This window comes from Leptosomus discolor, chromosome 5, assembly GCF_034619465.1.
Source record: "Leptosomus discolor isolate bLepDis1 chromosome 5, bLepDis1.hap2, whole genome shotgun sequence".
In the NCBI taxonomy this organism is placed as follows: domain Eukaryota; kingdom Metazoa; phylum Chordata; class Aves; order Leptosomiformes; family Leptosomidae; genus Leptosomus; species Leptosomus discolor.
This window is the reverse complement of record NC_141395.1, coordinates 8848563-8855283: the sequence shown is the minus strand read 5'-3', so window position 1 is coordinate 8855283 and position 6721 is coordinate 8848563.

The following is a 6721-nucleotide window of genomic DNA, read 5'->3' as shown; positions in this document are numbered from 1 at the left end:
TTTCACATGTATAGCTGCCAAGTTATGAAAGAGATCAAATTAATTGTGAAAGTTTTCGGTCAATGGGTTGGCACTACAGTAATCTGCTAAACAATCGGAAAGATAAAGGTGTTTGCATTGATATTTTTTTTTCCAGTTGCCTTAATAAATTTATTCTAAAATTAATAATTTTCCTAGTAACCTGTATCTGCCTTCCACTGTAGTGCTTCTGTCCTATGTGATTCCAAAAAGTTACGAATAACTATATTCAGGAATATTTGAAATTAGTCAGTGCCATTTTTCAACTTCTGACCTACAAGACACTTAGAATTAAAGTTAATTTTGGCTCTTGATTGGTTTTATTTTTTTAAAATGAATGTAGGATGGATTTTCAGCCAACAGTATTCTCTTCCATGAACAGGATTAGTAACAATAATAATCCTTCCAGACAAATACAGAAGGATGACATAACACAAATGACTTTTCATGTTTTGACACTCAGTAATGATCCTTCCAAAAGAAATTTTGGTGGTTTGGTGATACAACTACTAGATGAGAGGGAATGTAGGAAAGCAACATGCTTAGGTTCTAGCTGCTGGCTAATCAATCCTTCTGAATGTATACCTAACATAAATGTCTGTAAGTAGAGAAGGGGCAGGGGGGAATTACCCTGGGGGCTGTTCTGGTCAAATATTGCACCTTAATCAAATTTTTCCTTCCAATTTTTAATGTTGGATTTTGAGGCATCTCTTTGAGATAGTTAAGTCCTTCTTTGAACACCTGAAATAGCGATTGGAAAAAAAAAAATCCCCCCAACAAAACCACAAACCCAAAACAAACAAAAAGTTTATTAAATTTATGTAGGCATTTTAAGAAACTTCACATTTCAATTTCCAAACCCTACGAGTAGAGGGGTTGAAAATGCGGTAGGTAGAATGAGTTTTACATTTGACTTTGGTAGAATTTTCAAGAGATTTGGAGGGAAGAGGAATTTTTTTTTTTTTTTTTTTTTTTAATTTTTTTAAGGATTCTTTTTTCCTCTAAGTTATGCCAAATTAGAGAATGCTAGCTTCAACTTTTTTCCAAGAAGTAATGTTAAAGCCTACTGGCAATAAAAAGCCAATGTCTGTTTTCAATTAGTGATTTGTTTCAACGAGAGCATACCAATGTGTAATACCAGGCATTAACTGCAAATTTGAATCTGTTGAGACTTGTGGCACCAGCAAACTAAGGCTGAGGAAACTGAGTATGCTTTCAGATGGCCAATTACAGTATTTTAGCGAAATATTCTAATGCTGTCTTTTGAAATTGGTCATACTGATAGAATTGGAGCTGTAATGTATAATGGGCAATTGCTATTCACGTTTGTCCTTATGTTAATGGCTTAAAGTGACAGATCATCCTAGTCCCCCATGTACTAGGAGAATATTCTTCTGTCTGCCCCCAGGAATACTGAAGAATGTTTTTGTTCAGGAAACTCAAAGTTAGGGCCTTTCCACTGTTTTTGTTCTTAACAAAAATGTGTTAATCTTTTAAAATATTTAAAATATATATAAAAAAAAATCATCTCATGGCATTAGGTAGCTTGAGCAGTCTTTTTGCATTAAATTACAGTTCTTTAAAGAATGAGAAACAAAGCAAGCTGTCCTTCCTGAAAGGATTTTTAAACAGTGGTGCCCCTGTATTTACAAGAAAATTGTTACAGTTTTAATTACAGAAGCTATGATGTAACATTGTTCCTGCATTTAATAGAATGTGATGAGCTTTTTTATTAAATCTTGTGATTTTTAGTACAATAATATTTTATAAATATAATGTCTAATTTGAAATGTAAATTGTGTAGCTCTCTAATGGGTGCTTGGTAAATGCACAAGAGATTTAGCGTTGATTCTCAGGTACCTCTGACGTAACGGAGACATGCTGGGTTTTTCTTCCTCATGACACAACTGGAATGTGAAGGAGCTCTCTCATAAAGGCTTTACCTCTGTGTGCTAGCATAAATTACCATTGCTCTTACTGTTTCAATTTGGAAATGTCTTTATTCTGACTGACTTCTTGTAGGAAGCACATAGACTTAAAAAAAATCATGAATTTTTATCTCGAGCATTTCTTTGAATGTCATTAGATGCTTAAGGAACAGTGATTTCCCATGCCTACAAAATGGAAAATGAATACTACACGTGTTGCTCTGTCAAACAGTTGAACTAATTACTATAATCCTCTGAGACAACCAACGGTTTCTACTGTGTGAGATTCAGGTTTTGGAGCTGTTTGGCTTTTATATATGGAGAAAATGGTGATAATTTGCCAAATGCCACATAGCATGCCTTTGCTTTTAGGGTTTTGGTGAACCTTGCATCGTTTAACGTACTGTGCACTGCACTCCAGAACAAAGGGAAAAAAAGATTTCAGTTTTTCTGGCTACTTTCTGTTAGGTTTCCGTCATGCCGAAAATGTTTTCGTTACGGGGGGCTGCAGTAGATGTAAAACTAATTCAGCAAAGGACCGAAATACGTGTGACATCAGTACTCAACTGTTATGTAGTACGGGGCACACGAATGCCACTGAAGACACGGAGGGCCCGACCTTTCTGTTGCCCAGTTGCACCGCAAAGTTGTTGGTTTTTTGCCTGTGGAAATCTGTGTAAGGCGGTGGGGGCGTAGTATGGGGCTGATTTGGCTTGTCATGGAGTTGGGCTAAAGCGGCCGGCACACTGAAGCTGGGTCGCAGGGAGGCTGAGGCGCCGCCTGGTTTATCGCTCTGTGGTGGTGCAAGTGCTGAAGTGTTTTGCAGAAACACGGTGTTAGGCAGTGGTGTTCGTGGAATGACAAACCGTGGTGCTGCATGTGAGATGTGACCCAGTGTGCTGGTAGACGCATCACATACCTCCTGGTGATGTACCCGCCAAAATTGGAGAGGCTGTAAATTACTCTTCTTGGTGTGCGGCGTTCTAATTGTCGTTCTCTTTCACGATCCCCATTGTGCCAAGGTGTACTGCTGCTCACAACTATGATTGCTTTAAATAAGGTGGTAAAACGCTTTCTTTGTAATTCTTGGTTCCATCTCTGTTTGTGTTGAATGTTACCATTCCTGTTCCCTACTAAAAGATCCTCCTGTTGTAGGAAAATTAAGTTACTGAGTTAAGCTATCAGAGGGGGGAAAACCAGTTAAATTTTAGACATAGGGTGAGTTATGGACACGCTTTCAAATTTCATCTGAAATTTGAGGCAGAGTGTTCGTATGTTTGTACATGAAGAAGTGGCATACTCAAAAATCAAGAAACAGAAACTAATGTTGATATCACAATGTTGAATTATATGGCTAAATCTGGGATGGTACTTTTAATCAGTTTTCTTTATTTGGAGTAAGTTTTGAGTTAGTTACCATTTCTGTTACGACTGTCTTATGTAGTGTCTGTAATTTAATAGTTCGAACTGCAGTAGCCTTTGTGTTGGTTCACAAACAGTTGTTACACGTGATTTTTTTTTTTTTTTTTTTTTCCTATCTAATCCAGGATTGCATTAATGCTGTATTTTGTTTTACATGGTTATTGCAGGGCACGAATTCTCAGGGAGATATGGATGATACCATGCATTGTGAGAGCTGATAACTAATTCCTGCTTTTAAAATGGTTACAAATATCTTCAGGTTTCACTCAAACATTTCACATCACGTAACTTTCGTGTTGAACTTCCTTAGGCTTATTGGGTAAATCACGGTGAGAACCTTAAGAGCATTTAAAGGTGTCAATAAAATACAATCTGCCCAACACTTAGTTACTTTTTGGACAGACATCAATTCCAAACTGATGCTGCAATTTGTGTGTGGTTTTTCTACTTTATTGTACTATGCACCATATGAATTACTCATTGCACTGCTGATTTCGAAGCTGTACTTAAGGCCTGACAGTGACATTAAATTTCAGGGTTAGGCAACGCTATAATAATACATAATCTGGGTCTGGGGTAGAATACCAGTATAAATCTTCTAACATATATACATTCGTTTATATCATTAAATTTTTACAAAGTCTGTTCACTTTGGGGATTTTTGTTTGTTTTTTCCATTACTTTGGCTACACTGGGGTTTGATCCAAAGCCCATGAGCGCCATAGACAGCATTAATAAAGTAAAACTTTATTGAAAAGAAACACCACAGTCAGGTTGACCTTTACGCCTTTGCAGTATTTCTATCTGCAGCATACATTTGGAGTGCTTTGCTTTAGGTCTTCAGTAATATAAATTTGAGGGATTGTAGTGCTGGTAAAAATGATAAACAGACTGCTGTAACTGGTCACAAAAATTATTTCCCTATAGCCAGCGTTCTAAATCCACGATTTAGAGGGCGAATTTGTCTTGCTACATGACTTTACTTTAAAATCAGCAGTATAAGAAATGTTAACCATTTCACTTAGTTGTGTACTTCTAGGAGAATTTTTTGTTGATAGTGAGAACATGTGATTGTAGTCATCATAGCCTTGAGGATCAGCTCCCTCTTGATGGGTTCTGGTTTGACACTTCCATTTATGTTCACTCCGCAAAGAATGCACAGGGCATTTCCTCTCAAGGTACAGCTACAGTAATTGTATTTTGACTGCCCTGGTTCTCTCTATTGTTAGAAAACTAACATAAAGCATAAATCTAACATATAAATGTCTCTGCTTAGTTGTCTGTGTTCTCAGTCTCCTCCAAGGTAAAGTATTGCATCATTACATCTGGTATTAGTAGGTAACCAGACTTTTTCTGGAATGCCTCCATGGTGTGGAACACATCCAGAATTTCATCTAGTTTTCACTTCCTACTTTTTAAAGTAGTAGGATTTTTTTTTTTTTTTTTAGAAAGCAGCTGTTCAGTTCAACAAGTGCAGAGTCCTTCTTTAACTGCATCTCAGTTTACAAAGTTGCATCCAATGTTCTTTTTATTTTTTAATGAACTTTTGACTGTTTTGTCAGGAAAGGTGCACAAATTTTGTATATGTTCCACAGAAGAAATATGACTAGATACTAGAAAGGCCTCACAGATAATTATTCAGGGATATTTCTCTAGTTCTTCATATATCTGAAGTTCCTGAAGTTTTTCCACTTTTTTTTTTTAAAAAACAAAACAAAACAAAACAAACAAAACCATGCACTTTCCAAGCTGAGGGGGATTAGCCATTTAGCATAGAACTGATTTTATCATGTGCAAAGCACTTTGTTTTCGTTAGAAATATCCTTCAATATATTACTGATGTTGGCAGCCCACAAGTCTTTTCTTCCTCGTTTGTGTTTAGGCGATGCTTCTCTTCTACCTAAATCTGACCTTTTGCATGCCAATTAAATTAGTTCCTCTACCAGAATGTGTGATTTCTATAATATTTTCAGAATCTCCTTCTTTTTCTTCTAGCTAGGGGAACAGTGGGGGCTTTCCAGCCAAGCAATCTCCCTTTCCTATTGGAGAAGGAAAAAAAAACACACCACACTTTAAAAAATAGAACCAAAAATCTTAATTGAAAATAAAGAATCTTACTGGGCAGCATACAGGATCAGCTGTAAAATCGCTGGGGTGATTGCTTACATAGCACAATTACATACAGGAAGTGCTTAGGCAATAGTGTATTGGGTTGATCTCTCTGGTTGATCTTGATTTAATCTAGAATGTAGGTATTTTAAATAATCTTTTCATATTGAAGCTGAATGTTTAAATTAAGCCCTGTGATTGTAAAAAAAAAAAAAAAAAAAAAAAAAAAAAAAATCATGGAAAAAAACTTATTTGGAGTGGGAGTGTACAGGCCAAGGAGTTTCTTCTCTGTATTTTGGGGTTTTTAGGGTTTTTTTGTGAAGTGTGAAGAAGTCCCACATACAATCCAGTTACAAGTGAACGCTCTATTAATTGATAATCGTGAGAGGCTGTTTACACAAAGCTATATTGAAAGCTTAGCCAGTTGTTCACGTTAATGTTATCTGAATGGAATTAGAGAAGTAATGAGCATGTGATACAACTTCAGCATGGTTCAGCTGAAGGGGTCCTTGTAATGATTTAAAATTTATTTACATTCTCTTTGGTTATTAGTAAAACAAAATTGTTTATGAAACTTTTAGTTGTTTATACAGACTGATTAGTGAAACTCCTGAAGCGTCTGTCCATTAAAAGATGCACAAAACCAATAGTTCATAGTTTTGGTGGGTCTTTTCGGTGTTACATTTTGTACTGAGTTTCAGTGAATTCTGAAAACATTTTTAAACATTTTTAAAGCAGAAGCTGCTTTAACCGAGGAACTTTCAAGTAAAGAAGACTTTTGTTTGCATGAAGTCTGTACGGTTTGCTGATAATTCAGATGTTCTGAGAGCACAGCTAGTTCCAGGTATATATCCTCTATGGAACATCTTTATGCATAATCTGTTAACCATTTTCCTTGGTGAGACCAGAACCTGAATTGCTGATGCATACTACATTTGCACTTGTGTACCTGATTTCCGAGTGTGTTAAATCTAGATCTATTTTTGATAAAGAAGAAATGTAGCATTTTTATCTAATTTCCGTTCAATGATAAGTGTATTCATGCAGAGAAAAACTTATAATTGTGGCTTGATGCAGTGATTTTAAGCCGAGAAAACAGCAGGATGGCAGTAGTAAATCTGAAACGAAGATGCATGTCTCTTCAGAAACTCTGGCTTCTGGTTTCTTCCTTCCCTCTTTATACCAAATCGGTGTTTCCATTATTCCAGAATTATACAGGTGAAGCAAGGACCAGAACTTCTGCC